This window comes from Lycorma delicatula, chromosome 2 (genome assembly GCF_047948215.1).
Source record: "Lycorma delicatula isolate Av1 chromosome 2, ASM4794821v1, whole genome shotgun sequence".
NCBI classification, from domain to species: domain Eukaryota; kingdom Metazoa; phylum Arthropoda; class Insecta; order Hemiptera; family Fulgoridae; genus Lycorma; species Lycorma delicatula.
This window is the reverse complement of record NC_134456.1, coordinates 9,655,686-9,677,587: the sequence shown is the minus strand read 5'-3', so window position 1 is coordinate 9,677,587 and position 21,902 is coordinate 9,655,686. Positions and strand designations below refer to the sequence as shown.

The window sequence follows — 21,902 nt, the reverse complement described above, 5'->3', positions numbered from 1 at the left end:
GTTCTTCTGCTCCCCTGGGCCGGCTTAACAATCAAGTATTACTCAGCCCAGGGGAGTGTCCTTGCGACCCAAATGAGCCTGCCCACCTACCAGTACGTCCGGCATGGCAGGTCGGCTAACCGGTTCCGGATCTTTTCCTTATTTTCATCTTACCTCTGTCTCTAACCGCTAAGGATAAGGATACTGGGTCCGACTATGCCATTTGGGCCCTGCTCCAGCAGCCGATTCTCGGTCGTTATATTTTTTTTTAAAGTTTTTTATTTTATTAAGACTAGCCGCGAATAAGCGATAGCTGTGATGAATTCTGTTCACATGAAGCACGCTTCCGTTTCTTATTTTCTTGAGGAGAAATTAAAAAACATAATATTTCACCAAAGTAAAGTAAAGAATTTTACACTGTTTTTAAACAAACATAAAATCATTTTACATCGAAATAGAATGTCCCAGTACCGTCATTAATGTAAGATATTTATTCCAGTAGCGTTCCGTACAAGATGTGTCTTTGTGTTTTTGAAACAGACTAACTTGTAGTTAACATAAAAGAAACCGGATAATTTCTATACTTTTTTTTAAATTTTTTTGGGTTCTTTAAGTGTTAAAACATCAAGATCTAGAGAAAACCGCATATGCCCATTTGCCCTATTCTAAACTACGGTAGCGGTATACCCTATTCTAGTATAGACTATTCTAGTTTAGATAGCGGTATACCCTTCTGGTATACCGCTATCTAAACAAGAACATAATATTTTAGATTTAACTTATTTTAAAATTATTTTTAAAATAAATTCAAGATATATATATATATATATATATATATATATATATATAAGAATATAAATTTTCTATAAGGGATTGTTGCCACTGTGACGGACTTAAAGAATGGGAAATGACGTATGCAATACATTTAGAAAATTTTAATTAAAATTTCTCAGCCATTTTGGTGTAATGTGGTAACATTTTTTCAATGTTACTTAAAAATAAAATAATATATATAAATTATAACCGGGTTATTTAATTAATCAAATATTAAACGTTTTTAATAAGTTTATATATTCGATTAATTAGTAAATTCACAATTACTGTATAATAATTATTCTTAAAAATTAATTTATTAACCTTAATTTTACGGGCAGCTTTCCAAATATTAATTTAAAAGAGAGACTAGAAGTTTTATTGATTATATATAATAAAGGTTATGTAGCTACGTAGTTAAATAAATTCAATTTTTTTTTCCAAAATAGTTGTAGGAAGATGTTAATTTAACTAATAAGAATAAAAATAGTTTTACGTCACAGATAATATTTAATAGATTATTATTTATTCCAGCCAGTTTTCTGTCGTTAAATTCTTTCGTTATGGGACTTAATTTGAATAAATTTATAATTTAGAAACTGGTCACTTGTTTACTTAAGTTATTTCCTGAGATTAATATTTATTTTTTTAATTTATTTTTTACCGAATTTATTTAATAGTATTACGAATTGATAAATTTATTAATTTAGTATTTTGTACATTATTATCCAAAATATTAATTAAGGATGTTAGTAAAATTAACGGAACTACCATATTAAATATCTTTAATAAAATTAAATTATATATATATATCTTTTTTTTTACATTCAATTACTTATGTAATTTCCTCTAAAATATAGTAAATATTGTATATAACTTGATTGAATTTACAAATATAAATATATGTTATTTAACAAGGAAATTTTATTCAAGCGCGAGATAGAAATGAAATGTTAAAAAATCATAATATACGGAGTATTTTCACCTGCCTGAAGTGATGATAAAATATATAAAAAAGAGGCCACATTTCAGAATCAATCACAGTTACAACTAGATTTTAAAGAAGTTTTTTGTAAAAGTAAAAACAGAATCTTAATAAATCGTAATATAATTTCCTTCTGTGTCTTTGTTCATTTATTATGGCTGTTTCTCTTACAAACTTGGGAATATTTGAGGCGATCAGGAGATTTAATAATTGTAGCAAGAGTGAAATGTAATTAGTTAAAACAGATATGCTTGAAACCTGATAAGTGAAATGAAAAAAATGTTTGATAACTGGAGGACTGCAAAGAATGAAAAGATTTTTAAAAAGCTTATTAAAAACGTAACAATAAAAGAAAATATGGAATTAGTGGGAAATAGGCTGATGGACGAGTTCGAGGTAGAGCAAGTAAAGAAAATGTATGTGAAAGGTCATTTTTATATTTAAGTAAACTTTATAATTTTTATTATAAATTTTGTCGTTGATTTTTTGTAAATTAAAATTTTTCCTGTTATTAAAATCACGTAGATTTTAATGCAAAAACAAAATCAAAAATTATTAACGATCTAGAGGAATACGGTAAAGGGCAAAACGATTTAGAATTCAGAATTATAAGTCTAAATAAATTTACTGCTTCTTTAAATGAGATATACGCACACAGGATTATATACTTATTACTCGAAAACTACTAATTTTTAGCCTTACAAATGAACAGTTTTCTTCTAATCTTTAAAGACTTAAAAATTTATTAGTTCAAAAATAAAATATTGTAAAATAAAATTATAAACCACATAAAGGATTCTTTATGATTTTAATTTACGACAATTGTACGGCTTGGTAAAGGATACGGAACAGCCCCAGTGTTATGTCAAATAATGAATCTTCCACAACCAGCAGATAAAAGAGCGGTTCGGAAAGTTCTCGGTCTGACAAAATAGATAACTAAGTATGATATTTGCCAAGTATGATCCTTTAAGTGGAATGCTGCAAAGTTACAGACTCGTACATTTAATTGCTTGTTTGTGGTGCTTGATTAAAGATAACATGTTTTGAAGGTTTTTGAAAAAAATAAGCTTTTTTTAGTTCAAGTTAGAAAGAACTTTGTTTTAAAAGATTTAACCCTGACGGGCACGCAGAGTTAAAGGATTAACTCCCCACTTTGAAGGATTCTTCTCTTACGTTTACAACGGTAAAAAAGTGAGCTGTTGAATTTAAATGTGAATATTATTAACATTTATAACATCCATTCAATATGATGAAGCTTGGGACCTCAAAAAACATTACGACCGAAGAAATCGTGACAAGAATCCACAATGCGATATTAAGTGATTTGCTGACCGAAGGGATGAAAGCTTGCTAGTATTGCAAACATCTAGATAATCCGTGTATACAACATTTCCCATGATTTTTTGGGTGTTAAAATCCTTTCCGCTCAACCAAAAACCCATTCGAAAATTTCTCGAGGATTTTTAGACTTATTTAACGGAATCGCGTTATTTAAACGCGATTCCGTTGGGATTTTTTGATGTTTTGTTACAGTAAATGGAACATAAATTCACCGTTACACCCCAGAAACAAAAATCAATCAAAACAGTGGGTGAGATCAGGTGAAATTGCGCCAAAGAGAGTGAAACAGATGCCATCAGGAAAAATCACAGTATGGAAGGCAGAACCATCATCAAGGGAGTATTACGCTTCACTACTGGACCGATCGAAGGATGCTGTTTAGGCAAAATGTCCACATCTGGCCAAAAAAGTCCTCTTTCAGCTCGATAATGCACCTGCACAAGTCCCTCGGATTGTCACTGCAAAACAGCATGACCTACGTTTCGAAATGCTTCCACACGACCAAGATCTGGCTCCCAGCGATTACTTCCGCTTCAGAAATTTGAAGAAATGGCTCGCTGGACAAAGATTGATTTCAAATGATTAGGTCAAAGCTGAGACAACCGCTTATTTTGCAGAGTTGAACGAATAATATCATGATCGTCCGAATTCAAGAGGCCATTTTAATAGACTTAAAATATCGAGGCAATTAAAAAGTTGGTCTAAATGTACCAAATTGCAAGTTGACTACGTTGAAAAATAAAATTAAAATGTCTGAAAAATTTTGTGTTCTCTTTGTTAGGCCGATAACTTTCCGAACAACCCTTAAAGGTGTAATGATCAAGAAAAGGACTTAGATGTAAAAATAAGAAAATTATGCAAGAAACTGATAAGTAATATTGTGGAAACTCAAAATATAGTATAGATCAAAGATTTTTATGATGCATCAGAGATAAAGGGAAGAAAAAATAATACTTCAGAAAAGTGCACTAAAATTAGACAAATTTTTTTTCTCAGTTTTTAAGTCAATAAAAGGTAAGAGTATACGATTGGTAATTGTTTTTTAACTGGTAAAAGTTTTTATTAAAGAGGATAATGGTTGATTTTACTTTCTTGGGGAATATACCGAGAATAGTTATACGAAAGGGAAAAGTATGATGATCAAGTCAAAAATAGGGTATAGGGTTTTTTGTAAATCTTAAGCTTTAGCGTCAGGCTAGTTCATCTACTAAAATATACGTTTGTATGTACGTTAGTGTGTAGCACTAGTTTCGGCCTTAATCTCAGGATTGATCAAACCGATTTTTTAAAAATTTGGCTCATTTATTTCTATGTAAGGGGCATTATTCATGTTAATTTTTCTCGACATTAGTTTTGGGGGTGGGATCATGAAAAAACCAATTTCGATTTTCTTCAAAGGCATTTAAAAGCAAATTTGTTTTCTACAATTCGTATATAAATAATCCAATTTTATTTTCAGAAAAACAACTGTTTATCTTTTAAAATTGAAATATTTGTTTTTTTGTTATTTTGAACCAAATCTTCCTTCGTTTTAAAATATTTTAAATATATTTTGAAAGGCTATACTTCAAAAGCGCTTTTAAGAAATGTCTACAATTTTTTTTAATTATAGATCATGGACTTAAAGTGCAAAAACGTTTCTTTGAAATGTTCTTTTTCTTATTATATTATAATAAAAATGTAATAAAAAATTAAAGCTGTGCAAGATGGCTGGGAAAGTACTATGCTAGCTCTTTTTATCCGGTACAGTAAAGTCAAAACACTTAAAAAATGTTAACAAATTTAAAAAAAAAATCTCGTTGAGGTCATACATTGATATTTTCTGCATTTTTGTATATTGCTTAGTGGTAAAAACCTGACAACACAGTTGTAAGACTTTCAACTGTGAACTGTGGGACTATGGGTTGTTTCTAATGCATGGTTTACACACACACACACTTATAATATCTTTTCGTTTATTTAATTCAATGATCTAACAAAAGCACGCGCGCACAAGTATTTAATTCGAGCGGGTGTGGCGGTATTAGCGGCGACGGTCGTCACTAACTAATTTAATGTTATATTAGAACTTATATAGAGCAAATTTTGCTTCTAGGATCGAAATACTGCAGTAACCGCGAGGCTTGTCGCACCAGGTAACGAGTCAACCGGGCGATTGAGTTCGAGACCCAGCCAGACCAAATTACTCTTTTACACTTTATATGTTCATTTATTTAATTCTACTGCTCACCTGTGACGTCACAACATAGACAACTACAACAGCAGTAGGTTAGTGCTATCAATCTGTGAAATATTAACTGATTAAATAAAATAATTAATATTAAAATGTAAAAAAATAATTCGGTTGGCAATTCTGTGGAATTTCAAATTTCCCGGTCCAAGGGGACGAGGGAAAAGTTAATTCCCACAAGAAAAAAAGGGAAATTCCAAGATGGCGGGCTGCAATACTAACGCTGCTTGTGGTGACAAGGGGTACTATTGACAAGGGGTAGTATGCCCACTTAGCTACAAGTTTAGAGCTTTTTGGGGTAGGGGTGCGATTTTGCCAACATCTTTTTGCAAATATCTTTATTTTTTAATCGTTAACAAATGTGCCTAAGAAAAATTGTGACCTAATTAGGCGAAATCTCGGGACACAGAGTCATCTAGCTCTAAAGCTTCACCCCCCTTGATCTTTTAAATTGAACATTTAATGGCATCAAGGCCCGATATATAGAAGTAATCTGACCAAGTTTGGTCAAAATCGGTCGAGTAGTTCTGGAGATACAAGGTGATTTAGAGGACGAAACCGAACATATTATATACGTACATACGAATATCCAGAAAATTTCCATCCGGTTTTTAGGTGTAAAAACGTCAAGTTCCGGTGATAACCGCATATGCCCAAATTCGACCGACTATAATACTTTCCCTTCTAGAGCTATAGCGCTATATAAGCGGGAAAGTAAAAGTACAGGCCTATATTAATTTCGTTTCTTTTAGATTTCATTATAAGTGTTCTTATGTTTTATTTTTTTTTTACTACGTTTGATTTGTAAAGTTTCAATTAGCACATGGGATGTTTTATTAAATAAAACATTATAATTAATTTAATAGTTTTTAGTTGCTCTTCTAGGTAACAACTAAATGGATTAACAGATTTGAATGTTCATTTTTCGAAGGTTTTTTTTTAATTAGTTTGCTAAAATTGTATTTTGCATTTAAGTTTCGTTTCTTTTTTTTTGTTTTTTTTTTTTTAATTTTCTTTAAGAAAGAAATAATCAGTTACCTTGAAAATTCGCTAACTTTTGACAACAGAATAAATATAAAAAACACTTTAAAAATCAGCACTATAATATTTAATTTTGTTTCTTTATTCGTTATTAATCCAAATTTTACTTTCTTGTCGGTAAAATAAAATTATGTAATACGAAAATAAATGACGAATAACTTAACAGGAATAAAAAATAAAAAAGCAAATTATTATTTTATGAGCAAATGATAATTAAAAAATGAACACTGTTAGTTTATTATTATTTAACATAGTAATTAAGCCATCATTAGTGATTTTAACTATCATTAAAGTAGTTTAAAACAAAAGGATGTTATGACACTTTGCATTATATCACAAGAGTTACATTATTTTATGTCTGTTTAAGGGCACAGATTTCAGACACGATATCAACTGTTGAGTTTAGATAAAATAATTTGCATTTATACTGTAAACTAATAGAAACGTAATTATAATCAGATAATTTATTCTAAACAACTTTAATGATCGCAATTAATAGTTTTTAAAGGGAAAGTATTGTAAACAATAGAGAGTAAGAGTTACTGTTGGTTAATAAGAAATTAACCCCCTTCTTGTTTTGTCGTTTTGAGGTCCCCGAGTTAAAAAAATTTTGAAACTTATTCTATTAATGTTGCGTCTGGGTATGTATGTAAGTGCTCGCGCAAACGAGGGTGTGTATAGTAACCTCTATTTTGCTTTATAAAACGTATAGTGATAAATTTTAAAGAGTATATAGCATATTAAGCGTATAGATCGACTCTATTACGATCTTTAGAAAAAATAACAAATAAAGAGTGAGAATTAGATATTTGCGGGGAGTATATTTTTTTGGAGTCAGTTCAATGTTTTTTTTTAAGCTTTTACTTTACTCTTTTCAGTTTTATAACATCAACGGAACTGAGATATAGGCAGACCTACAAAACAAACTGTTCGTAAGAGAAAAGAACTTTACTTGAAACAAAACAGGAAAGTTTTATTCCCATTATATGTTTTCCTTTTAGTCTATACAATTAAGCAATGGAACAGGATCGCCGCAAGCAACTAATTTATCGTTAAAAATGAGCTTCTGATCAAAGGTTATGCCCTGACAATTATCGAATTAATAACTTCCTATTTTTGAAGTCTGTTAAAATTGACGAAAATTTTGTGTACTACACGTTGAATGTATAATGCTGCAATTGACTTTTCTCGGGAAGCCACCACGTATGAAAGAAAACCACCAAATGACGTAATTCCAACTGATGTCAATTGTGATTTTCCTTTACTCGCAATAAAATTAGTTAAAGTATCGTGAGTATTATACCGTATCATATCCATCATAAAAATTTTATAAAAGGAACTACGGGTATATTTATGAAATTCATTTGCTTGTGATAGACCAGTTAGAATCTGGAGGGCAACCAAATGCTGTTTTAATTCAATTGACAACCCGTTGATAATCGTGTGAAAAATGTAGATGACCTTTCAATTGCTCTTCTCAGGGCGATTTTTCAAGCCTTTAATATAGGGACGATGAACGACAAATGGTTCCATTAATTGTTATACTCGTGACGGTATACAAATTACAAAGCACTATTACACTCAAACTGCAATTGATGTTGGCAAAAACGTTTTTTCCAAAGACAAACATATGTTTCTCTAATTCAAATGAACAGACTAAAATCTTTGTGTGATTTGGAGTCTAACAAATGAATAAATAAATCACATGATGGCAAATCGCTGCGGCAGAGATGCATAAGTACTGCCAACTTAACTTGGTTTATCTTTTTCTTTTGTTTTCCTTTCGTTGCGACCACTACGGATCACGCTTGCATAGTTTGACTTCTTTTTCTTTTCCCAAAATATTTTCATTCTTTTCCCCTGTTGTCGCCATTCTTCCATCCGTCTATTCAGGTTTATATCCTTCTTTTTCTTTCTGTCTGGAAACTTAGATTCTCGAATCACTTTTCTAAACTTATCTCTGTCTTTACACAGATCTTTAGAAATGTTTAATGTTTTTAGATCTGTTATTATTATTTTTAAACCAGTTTTTCTTTGCGGCTCTGTTTATGTAAAAATTAAATATTTGTTTTGTCAGTCTTTGGTTGTTCATTCTTTATAAATTTCCATAAAACTGTAATCTTCTTTTCCGGATTAAGTACCCTATTTTTCTGTATATTTATAAATTTCTTTTTAATTTTTCAGTTTGTAAATTTCATTTTCATATTTTGGTTCATAAATTTTTCTTAAAGTTACTTTTTTCTGCTTTTTGTTATTTCTTGTTCTGAAAAAAAATTTCAGACACACAGGTCTTCCCCACATAGTGCTTCTAGTAAGATTACAGTTTTATAGTACCTCAATGGATTTATATGACATAGATTTTTTATTGTAAATGTTCATCATGGGATGATAGACGGTTTCCATTTTTGTATTCTATACTTCATCCCATTTTTTTCAATTATCTTCGGTGTTATGATTTCTCCCAAATATTAAAAAATTTTGAACTATATTTCTTTGTTGCCGGAAATTATGTTGTCGGGGTTTTTCTTTTATTAAAGCAACAAATGTTTTTTTAATTTTTATTGATAATAACCCACCCAGGACAGCACAAAGTACACCCTTCGAAGAAGCCTGTGATCAGAACCTAAAAAAAATTTTTTTTTTTCATTTTACTGAATTTCTAAAAATGTTTGTACAGATTTTGATAAATTTACTCGGTACCACCAGGAAAAATACCACCTTTCCAAAAAAAAAAAAACGGTTCCAAAACGTTTAGTACAGGTTGAATTGAATGAAAACTTTCTCGTTTTTTGAAATCATTAAAAGTAGTCATTAAAAATATTACAAATTAGTCTTCATTTTCAGATTTTTCTAAACGCTAGTCAGATAAAATCTGTATAAAACGCTATTATTATCATCCGGAAATTGTTCGCAATTTGTTATTAAATTTTATAATGATAGAAAGCGACTGAATCTCATTTGCTTTTGAAACTATGATTTACGGTAATAAAATTTTATCATTCACGATAATCAACCTTAGTAGAGTCTAAAAAAAAAATTTACAACATTTCATATACCTGTGTAGTTTACATAATTCGAGGGCGACGTCCGAACGAAGCCATTGAAAATGTATGTTATGTGCTTGGTTGCCTTGAACTGGAGCATAACCGGCATTCTATGCGTAATCAAGTTAAAGCCTTCTTTGAACGTTGCCCCTGTTTGACTACCTGCAGCACCACCGTAGTTGAAAAGGGCCCAATCGGAAGGGCTACTGTCATTGGATCATCCAAGAAGTCAATTATTTCCTGTTATTTGCAAACAAAATTGTAAAAAAATTCAATAAAACACCCTCCGTCATGTAGAAGAAAAATCTTCCTCAGATTCGCATTGATCTTCTCTACCATTTCCACGTTCGTTCGTCTAAGTCACCTTATTGAAGTAATCAGGTCATCACCTCTCTTGGATAATATGTGCCTTCTCTTCGCTCAGATCTCTTTTCAGATGTTGATTACCTTCCCGCATGACCGAGGACAAATAGTATGTTGCATAATCCATGTCATCAGACATTTCAACGTGACAAGTACGAATTACTTTAAAATTCAGGTTCGATATGAGTCCCAGTCTTTCCTGTTGTTAGGACAGTCGACTTCTTTCTTCTTATCACCGTCGTACTTAAGATGAGCAGAACAAGCTAACGGTCGGATGTTGACTCGTAACTATTCTTAGTCGAGGTGTATAGAGATGATGTGCCTGAACTAATACAGGCGTTTAACAAGTCCGTTCGTCCGATCTTCGTGGGATCCTTTGACCAGTACATAGGCTATAATCCTGAGATCGAAGGTGCAAGTTGACAATACAACTCTTACTGTCAAGGAAGAACTCAACGTTCTTCCTCGAATGGTCGTGAATCGAGAACCCCATAGAGGATGCTTAACGTTTCAATTCCCTCTGCGAATAATTTTGAACCTAGGGTTGCAAAGTAATCCGAAAATAATTCATCCGTTATCGCGTGGCAAGTAGGACAGTAGATTGCAGATAATCTATTAGGCTCCATCCAGCCCAGGATTTCAACCGAGGTCGCCTGAATTTTATCCGTGATGAATCTAGAGATATGGTGATGTATGAAGAAACTTTTAATCAGTAGCATAGTACTTCCATGTGCCCTACCATCTAGGTGATTTGTAATACGAGCCTATGAACTACTTCAAATGATAGTAGGATGATTATAGTGTGCTGGTGGTAGGCGCGAAACAACTTCGTGTTACCTCAAAGAACGTTGGGGTAGACAACAAGATTATAGACTTGGATCGTGAGCAAAAGCTCTCTCTTTTTATGTTTAGCCTACAGAAGCACCGTAAGGTATCACTTCAGAGGATGAATGAGTATGATATGTATGAAGGTAGTCTTGTACAGATTCAGGACGACCGTTCCTGAGATGTGTGGTTAATTGCAACCCTACAACCAAAGAACACCGGTATCCAAATCTAGTATGCGAATACGTATAAAAGTAACTGGTTTTACAAGGATTTGAACCTTAGGATTCTTGACTTCGAAATCAGCTGATTTGCGATGACGAGTTAATCACTAAATCGGCCCGGTGGGCTTTCGTGAGCATAACCTAATTAGTCATACATTCACTAGGAAGGATGAAAGGGCTTTTCAAGCCTGTACGAGGTATAGATGCAGTCTTCCACGGAGGAGTTCGGTTAAGAGTCCATAATATCACCTTCAATATCACTTTCTGAGTCCTCGGCTAAATTGGCAACAATTTTGTCTCTAATCAGCTTCCTGCAAGATTTTCTGGGGTCCTGCTTGAGGATGCCAGAGGCCCATGTTCTGAAGAGGTTTGTATACAACTCCAGAAAAGCGATGTCTCACCATTCGGATTAGTTGACAGATGATCTATGTCTACATTCCACTATGGTCTATAAATTAACCCGTAAAAACGATTAAAAAGAAAGATTTAAATGACAAATAAAAATACCTCACACAAGATTTTTCACTTCCAAATTCTACTATTAAGCCAATGATAATCTGGTACACAAATTTTTATTTCAAAAATATATTGCGTAAACAACAGCTAAACAAACCCAGTTTTTTAAATATTTTTCTTGAATTGAATCGTCATTTAGATTGAAACAGTTTTTGAAAACCTGTTTTATTAATTTTTATTTTTAAATGCGATAGAACTCTAGCAAATGTTATAAGCCAAAAATATTTAAAACTGATAGAATATTTTTTTACTCGTGCGTTTAGAATCTTTTTACTCGTGCGTTTTTTTATTTATTTTTTTTAAATAACTAAAATATAAAATATGAATATGATATTAATTCATAATGAATTTTTTTAAATTTCTTAAAGCGTTCTCTTTTGAGGAAGCTACATCTATCGTATTTAAAAACAAAGATTAATAAAACAGATTTTCAAAAGCTGGTTCCATCAAAATGACAGTACATTTTTTTTTTTTTTGAGGCCACATTGAACCATCCATATTTCAGTCTTCTTGAATTTCTGTATTAGTCTAGCCTTTCGATTTTTCCAGTATTTCTTCATTCTATCAGATCGTTGCTTCCTGACTTCATCTGTGTCCTTTCTAATGTTATGCTTTTCTAATTTTTAAACGTTGAATCTACTGTTTTGAAGTGCTTAGTTAATTTCCATTTTAACACAGGCGTCCTCAACCCTCAACCCAGTTTCCTGAAGATCTCTTTCGATTTCTCCAACATATTTTCCACAGGTTTTTTTATTTTAATATTCCTTGTGACCGGTTGTTTTAGAATTCGGTTCTCAGGCATTCTTAATACGTGGAAAAAATTGAAAATCCTTCGTTTTTTCATTGTACTGAGAATCGGGTCGACTTATTTGTAGACTGTTCATTTGTGGCAATTCGCCAGATTCCATCCTTTTGATAACTTTGACTTATCCAAGTTCTAATAATTCGCCTTTCTGTTTTAAGTAAGTGGAAAAAGATAGTTTCACAAGCATAAAGCGCCACCGGAAGAGCTACTGTGTTATAATGGTGAATTATAACAATCTAGTTGTGTACTAGATTTTCGTCGGCCTCATAGTAGAATTTGGAGGAGAAAAATATTTTGTGAGGTATTTTTATTTATATGTCATTTAAATCGTTCTGTTTAATCGTTTTTCCAAGTTAATGTATATGCCACAGTGGAATATAAACGTGGATCATCTGTCAGCTGATCCGAATGATATAAAAATTATGTTAATTTTTTTTTACATTTAAGCATATATAAGATTTTATTATTCTTTTCTCCGAAAGAACCGTTTGTGGTTAGAATATGAAAATTTTTTAAATCATATTAGAATCATACGGATAACAAACGCCAACTTATAAAAATAGAAATGCATTAATATTGTTTCAAATTATTTACTATAATTTTTACTTATTTTTTTTACTTTCTATGCTTTATCAGGATAGAAATATTTTTTAACTTTTATCAAAAGTATAAAACCTAAAATAAATGTAAAATTACAAATAACTCCAAATTTAATTTGTTTTTAAACTACTTTATTTATAAATTTGACAAAGTTTTTTTAAGAATACGATCACATTATTTTTACAGCTGATTTAACAAACAATTATAATTTTTTTTAAATTACTTATCTTTAAACGTAAAAGTGAACGAATAAAAAAAAAATACGCGAGATGATAATTTTAACGTTTCGGAGAGGTTTTAAATATTTAAACTTTATGCAAATTTCGGGAAAGTTAAAAATATATATCCTTGCCTTTTTAAGTAAAATGCTTAAATTAAGTGTAATATAGTAGGAGAATAATTAAAGCTTTCTTTGAAAATTTAAAACAAAATTACTTGTAACTCATTAGCATTACTGAGGTTTCTATTTTTATGAATAATCGGTTACTCGTTTGTCGTACTGGTGAAATTTTCATCCGTTCGATATGTGCGATGTAACACTGTTATTTCACACTTCAATTTTGTTAAAACTAATAACAGAGTATTTCATTACGAATAATATTCTATAGGTAAACATTTATACATTTATTATTACCAAGATCAATCGAGTATAATCATATGTTTTAAATATTTCATATATAAATATTTATGAAGTACTTAACATAAAGTATTTCAGAGATATTTATGAAATCATTCTAATTAATAAATCGCATAGCTATCGTATCAATATATATGAATTGTTTCTTGCACTTCACAACGATGATTCGGTTTTAAGTTTAAATCTGTACTATTTTTCCATAAAATAAATGAATCGCTAATTTTCTTTCTTTTTTATGTGTAGATTAAAATCGCCGCATAAATTGTTATCCTAATATATTCTCGCTATTTTTTTATTGACAGAAATAAATATCTACAATCTGTTCTCTCGGAACAAAAAATAGATCTGTTAATCATCTAAGAGTATAATTCAAAGAAGAGAAATCCCACCGGCAATTAATTCCTTTATACTCCGTTTATTATGACTGCCATCCTGTAACAGCTGGCAATAGATCATAAAGAAATCAGTTTTTGGTATCGAATGAAAAAATAGCGTACCTGACCAGGAATAAAAGATCTGGATGAATGGAAAAAACGTTACCGCCTTTTACATTAAAATCACTTTTGTAAACAAGATGAGAATTGTAACTTAGTAATTGTATATAAACATTAACAGTCGTTTTTCAGTTATGATGATGAATAAAAAAGAAAAACAGATAATAAAATTGTCTTTTTATTAAAATCCAAACTCCCAAAACAATAAAATTGTTAAGATTTAGGCGAGAGTTTGCAGTCACTTGAAAACATCAAAAATCGAAAATCAAAATTCAACAATTTATTTATTTATTTATAGTTCTTCAAAAAGACATTGTCCGAATCAAAAAAGTACGAATATGTATGAAAGGCGGGATAATGATTGTTATATATTTTTCCTGCTTCATTTTCTCATACACAACAATATACACCGTTTAATATCTTATTCCTGTATATTGAATATTAAATATTTTATTTCTCTACTAATATTCTAACTAAATGATAGAACTTTTTTAATGCAAAACAAATATGAAATCATCGAGAAATAATTGAATATAAACATTTATTTTACTTAATAACACAAATCAAATAATAAAAAATTCGTCAAATTTTCTCAAATATGTTAAATGAAAATGAAAAAACTCTTGCCGTAATTTTGTGCCAATCACTTTCAAATTGTTCCGTAAAAATTACTTGTTCAAAAATCTCGGTTGAATTTCTTTAACGGTTAAAATCGGACCATGGGAGTGGAAATGGGGTTTTTTTCGAAAAAATAAAACGTCGCTATAACACTTTCTTATTAATTAAAACATCGAATTCCTTTAAAGTTCCCACTATTTTTTGGACAAGGGCCTAAAAAAAAATAAAAAAAATTAAAGTAAAAACGTTTTTTGATATCACCGACCATTGGCCCAGGGGGTGGAAAAAATGGGGTTTCGAAGACAAAAAAATCATATCTCTCCCTTAATAGGCACAGTATCGAATCTGTTTAAATTCGTGGTTAGTCATCTAAACATTACCTAAACTTTTATCTGAAAAAAAATTGATATGACCAACCCTTACGACAAGGAATAAACAGTTTTGCTGGAATTGTAAGAAGAGGGGCTTCTCATATGCTAAACATGTGAAAAACGTTTTTCACACGCAACCATTATCATATTGAGTAAATTTGAATTTTTTTTAATTTTAAGGTGGAACTATTTTTTATTCCCTACTTAGCACCGGTGAAATCTACCTCCGCCTTCCGGCCTGCCGAAAGTGATTTTTTAAATTTAAATTATAATTTTTTCAGAGGTTTTCAATCGCATATCAAAACACTTTCCGTCAAAGATAAATACACAATTAAAACAAATGTAATTTGGAGTAGAGTCAAAATTTATTTTGGTATTTCATTGGAATAAAACTATCGAAAGATATTGTAGATTGGAACGTTCGATGGAAATTTGCTTAGAACCTCTTTTTTCAAACTCCGGCTTAATCCCCTATAGGAGGTTTTCACCAAAGATTGCACATTCATAAATATAAACGTATGGATTGGTTAAAATTTTTATTTTTTTAAATATCGGTCTTCATCGGGATTTCTCAACATCTGGTCCGCGATGATGGGACAAATTTCCTATGGAAAACTTAAATTAAATTTAAAATTATCCAAACAAAACAAAGTTTCTTTTCTGTTATTCCCTACCAAATATTAGATTTTTGGTATTTGTAATAAAAATTATGTATTAATATAAACGGAAATTAATATAAGTGGTATTAACATAAGGGAAATTAGGGAAAAATAGTGAACAAAATTATTTCGTTAATATTTATCACGTTAAGGCTAAGGATTTTAGCATGAAACAATGTGTTCAGAACCCGTCTACAATCCTTTTAATTACAAGCATCGTTTCGTTTTTTCATACCAAAGACATTCACTTTAACCTTACCCTTAACACCTTATTGTAATACACAGATAAAAATAATAATAATGAGAAATAAGATAAAAAAATTGAGCTTACCTTTAAGTCACATTGTTGAACAAATACGCAAAAAAACACACAAATTCACACACCATACATACAATAACACATACTTATTCTATTAATTCATTTGAATAAATTTATTTTTTTAATGACAAAATAGAACTCTCTTCCGGACAAGGGGATGCAGGGGTGAGACCAGGCACCATGCTGATGGCATTACCCGAGATGATCTTGAACTCCCAGGCAGAAATTGATTAATGGACAGGTTGCTTTTTTCAAGGACAATTTTAAGTGGCCTATCCAGAGCGACATGATCACACTGTATTCTTTTTTCGCACCTTCTTCTTTTTGAAAGGAAAACCGTAGTTTTGCAGAAACATAAAATTTGCAAAGAAGGATTCAAGTAGATTTTCGTTCTGCTTTTCTAGTCTTCTAAAATGTCAGATTGCCCGTGATCGATAATTATTGCTACACAACATTGTTGCGGAGCCAAAATTCCCAGGATAAAGCCAACCATTTGAAACAATTTGACAAGATTAAAATCTAACCATAATAAATAGACAGATTGGCCAATATGTCCTTGGGAATATCAAAATTTAATATATTGTACAATTTTTAACAAAAATTGAATGTTCCTTTTGAAACGATTTATTCTTTATACAAATCCAAAATCTTCGCAAGCTGATTAGTATACACAGTAAATATCGTTTATAGTGACTTCCAAGACGATTTTGGGTTATTATAACCGATAGTCAAAATAACCGATGTTTAGCTTAGTGGACTTTAGTATGCCATCTACACGGGTGTTGTAAAACAGTAAAATAATAGTAATAATTTATTTCCGTAATAAAATAATATAAAAAAACAAAAATATGCAACAATAAATACAAGTACGATAGAGTAAAAGTTGTAAAAATTAATTTTTCTGCAAAAAGTGGGTTATTTTGCTTTGTTTCGAACATTTCGTGTTGTAATTTAGTTTTTGAAGGTTCTTTTCTAAATCAAAATAAACACTCTCTGTTTCTTCATTAGCAATTTCGGTAAAACTTAGAAACCGGCAAACGGGCTTCATTGCCGCTATCTGGCGTCAATTTTAAAAAAAGGCCTGATTCATCAGCATTATAAATTTTTTCGTCCGAATAGCCGTCTTTTAATTTTGGTCAAATTTTACCTACCGGTTTCAGATCCACTATTTGAATAAGAATAAGCGGCCTCGCCGCGACACGATTCTTCCCGACACGATATCGTGACGCTGACGGAACCGTTGTAGTCAAGCTGAAGTTATTTAATACGGTTTACCGAATTTTTCAGAAACATCGTTCGCCGTACTTTGCAATATAAGGCCGCTAATTGGATATCACTTGTCATTTGATATTTATAACATTTTAACAGCGCTTGGTCTACATCATCACGCTGACTAGGCCGTAATTTTTTAAATTCATAGAATTTGTTTCAAAATTTTTCACGGTTTTTCCATATCGCCGAATGACTTACACCTAATTCTTGGACAATGTCCTTATTAGTTTCACTATTCTCTTACCTCTAGATAATGTGCGCCGTTTCCTCTATCGTGAATGTTTTTCGCTAAGGTATAATTAAATCACTATTAAATTAATTACACAGGATACGTAAAATAAAATACGTTACCCGCACAATATGATACGCTTACAGCAAAAAATTTATAACAACTGAACGTGGCTGCTTCAGTTTATAATAATCTGTACAGGAAGAAGATAAGAAAGACAAAAACTATAGTACACATGCACGGAAAAAGGAAAAGGTGACTCATTTTAACCGTCAGAATATTTCTGTAGCTACAATGTAGATATACTACGTCCGTCATTATAAGCGATAAAATGTTTTATTGCAGTTGAAAAAATTAGATATAATCGATGTAATTATAAACAATACACATACTGTATTTATATATTTAACAGCATAACAAACATATCAAGAGACGAAGTTTTTGGTCATTATATCCGATGTCACTATAAACGATACTTACTGTATTTATTTTTACTTTACATTGATTCATAATTATTAAAAAGAATTATGTTAACTATTATTTTATGTAATAATTTTATTTAAAAAATCAGATGTTTTTGTTTACTAAAAAATCAGACGTTTACGTTTTTAATCGGTACACGTATTAAAATATAGACAATTTTTTTTTCATTTATCGTAATATCGTCACTAGTGTGGCCCACCTAATTAATATTTTTTGACAGTAGGAAAATAAATTGTTGGTTTGTAAGACTGAAGACTCCATGACTAGAAAGCTGCTAGATTTATACGTGTGTCCTAAAACACGCCATGAATATTAAAAATAAAAAGAAGTGTTTCTTTCCATCTTTCATTACTGCTATTATTTCTTTTCTATAACTAATGCATTTCTTTTATTTTGGTGATATCTTCCAAACCGGCTTGACAACTGCAGTTAATATTATAATCTGCGGCGACATTTTAAGTAGAGCGTTATTCAATAGTGCGGAAATGTAAATGAACATTAATTTATTAATATTATATTCATTAAAATTTTTAAATTATTCTTTGATTATATTTTTAACGAAATACTTTTAATATTTTTACTTCCTTGTACGAAGTAAAGGAAGTATTGTCAAATTTCGGTTTTGATCACAATACTTCCTTTTACTGAAGTATTGTGATCAAAACCGAAATTTGACAATTAATTGTAACCAAATTAATACTTTCTTTAATTCGTACAAGTATTGTATTGTGGAAGTATTGTGATTGCGAAAAATTTCGCTTTTCAGATTTCAACGGAAATATCCATTTTCACCATTCCTAAATCCGTTTTGACTAGTTTCGGAGTGACGTCTGTACGTACGTATGTATCTCGCATAACTCAAAACCCATTAACCGTAGAATGTTGAAATTTTGGATTTAGGACTGCTGTAACATCTACTTGTACACCTTCCGTTTTAATTGAAACCGACTGAACCAAAAGCGTCCAAAAAAGCCCAAAATCCAACAAAATTTTGTTTTTTGACTTTTTCTTAACTGCAGTAATATGCCCTTATTGAGAGCTTTCCAATTACACATCATAAGAGGTACTTATTTTCATTGATCCCAGAGTTATAGCCAAACGAAGTTTTAATTAATGAAATATTTGAATCCTAAAAGGGAAAGGGACATCTGTTCGATTCAGAGTTAATCTCCTTTTTTTACCTTTTTTTTTTTTTTAATTTAAATATATTGATTTATTAATAAATATTAACTTTTGATTGTAAAAAAAAAAATATAAAAAATTATCAAAAGTTATTAATGAAGTACAATTTTATGTACTAATTTTTACCACGTGTATAATATACATTTTTTATGAATAAATAATAAGATTAATTGTGTAACATCTAATTTAATCTTATTCTAAGGTATAATGAAACTGTTTAACAATTAGGTACGTAATTGTATTCCAGAATTGATTTAACTAATTCCATATAATTATAAATTAATTTTTCTTTAACACCAGGTTATGCTGTAATTTTCTACATGAATTAATTCTGAACTATCGCTGTTGTTTAATCAGAAATAATATTGAAAGAATCATAATTCATTTTTTACAGATTCTTTTAGCCACATTTTCTTCTTTGATATTCTTTTTAAAGTGAGCTCATCTCCTATACTTTGGCTAATAAGTTCAACATTACCGACAAGTTTAAATGAATTGCTTCATAATAAATTGCGGTAAGAAAGTTAGTGTGATTTAATTATATTCCGAAATAAATTTTCTTTTAACATATTAAATTTTTCTATCTAAACTTTTTGTAATCGAAATTTTTTTCTTTTATAGTCACCGGTCACTGTAGGGCCACATAAAATAGTTAGCTTTAGGCTAGTTTTTTAGCTCTCCAATACTCCGTCATTTTCACTACGCTTCCTTCTTTTTTCCGACCAGTTTAGGTTAGCGCATTCCTTCTTCTCCTTCTGAATCTGAATCTGAATTCTAAAATCCTTTTTCTAAGCACCCTTCTGTCCTTTAAGTCCATCAAATTTATGTTTACTACCTTTAGACTCCCTTTAACTTGCTTGAATCTTTTAACTTCGTCTTGTCACCATTATTCTTGTCAAAATTCACTTAGTAAGTCTGTTTGAATCCATTCTTCTAAGATCTCTACAGAATGCTTAATGTATAGAAAAAAAAGAATTTTGTAATCCCCCTTTTTTTTTTTTACAAAACTGTTTTTATTTCATGAAAATCAGTTGAAAAATGATATTTCAGCGGTACAAAACACGTCTTCTGCTTCGTAATGCGTAGGTACAGAAATTTCTAAATACATTTCGTTGGCTAATCGTTTTCTTGATTGAATTTTGTACATTCTACTTCTTTTTACAAAATCATTATTTTTTCTAAATATCCATTCATCCGAGATAAAATAACAAATATTATACTTTAGCACAGATATTTTCTTACTCAGTTTTTTCTAAACGAATTTACCACTATTTGTTTTTAATTTAAAGTAATAAATATTCCTTATTGAAATACCTAACACTTAAATAATGGATGACAGCTGGAAAAGTTTATTGATAAAGAACTGAAGTAAGTGATCATTATTTGATAGAACTTTAATGTTCATATGTATAGAATGGGTTTCTTTATAATACTTATATGTATTTAATCGTTCATAAAGTCATATTAAGTAAAATATTCAGTACATATATTTTGTTTTTCTACATATTTTTGAATAGTTAATCATTTAGAAAAACAATAACACCAAAACTAATTATAAAAATATTTTCTCTATCGCAAGTTGTTTACTGAAATAATATAAAAGTTTTATGAACTAACCTGTGTATTAAAAAAAAACAATAATCTGTTCATATAAATATATGCGTTCAGAAAAAACCGCAAACGATGAGATAAGAGAGAAGTTATAAAGTCGAATATAAGGTTAAATTATATAATGATGGTTAAAAATATTATGGTCAGTAAATTTTACGATCTGTGTCACAACGTTTTGTTAATAAAACCCAGCCTTGATCAATTCGTTTTTTTATAACGCGGTTTGGGATGCTTACCCACAATTTAGTGAACAGTTTTTAATAATGTTTTTCAACTTTAATACTGTATATGTTGTTGAAAAATAGTATAAAGTCGTAGTGGTTGTGTGAGTCTGGTGTTTTGTGTAGATATTGATATCATTATACATGTATCTATATTTTGTATCATATATGTATATATATATATATATATATATATAAAATTATTATTATTCTTAATGTGTACGTAGCAATCTGTTCAATTTTTTTTTTAGCCTGAATGGAAATTTTGTAGCGTGTAAAAATTCCATGCCTTATCGGGATTCAAACCCGGGACCTCTGGATGAAAGCCCGAGACACTACTACTCGCCCCACGGAGGCCGGCCAATCTGTTCAACTAGTGAACAATTAGCAACAATGGCACAGTCAGATGATGATATGTATGATACGTAAATAAGGCGTAGTCTTGTGCAGACTCAAGCCGACCATTCCTGAAATGTGTAGCTTATTGAACTTTTTCTTTCTTTTTCCTGTTTAGCCTCCGGTAACTACCGTTTCAATAATTCTTCAGAGGATGAATGAGGATGATATGTATGAGTGTAAATGAAGTATAGTCTTGTACATTCTCAGTTCGACCATCCTGAGATGTGTGGTTAATTGATACCTAACCACCAAAGAACACCGGTATCCACGATCTAGTATTCAAATCCGTGTAAAAATAACTGGCTTTACTAGGACTTGAACGCTGTAACTCTCGACTTCCAAATCAGCTGATTTGGGAAGACGCGTTAACCACTAGACCAACTCGGTGGGTTAAGCTTGTTGAACTATAACCACCAAAGTCCACCTGTATCCACTGTCTAGTATTCAAATCCGTTTAATAGTAACTAACCTTTACTTGAATTTGAAACTGAGAACCTATATATATATATTTGTTGTGCGTGTGTATGTGTGTGTGTGTGTACATTAAATATGTGAAATATTTTGTTAACAGCTAAGGCCAGTTAAAATGTCGGCCTTTTTTGATCTAAAGGTTTAACAATGCGGTGTTCTAGTTGTAT

The 21,902-nt window shown here is 30.7% G+C and overlaps 1 protein-coding gene across 3 annotated transcripts in view; it reads right to left on the bottom strand.

Moving 5' to 3' along the window:
- Positions 1 to 17,516, bottom strand: part of LOC142320111 (uncharacterized) — a 470,415-nt gene extending 452,899 nt beyond the window's left edge. For all 3 annotated transcript variants that reach the window (XM_075357791.1, XM_075357793.1, XM_075357792.1), the window contains exon 1: positions 17,384 to 17,516. The gene's annotated coding sequence lies outside the window, so the exon portion shown is untranslated. The remainder of the gene's footprint in view (positions 1 to 17,383) is intronic.
- Between the last annotated feature and the right edge of the window lie 4,386 nt (positions 17,517 to 21,902).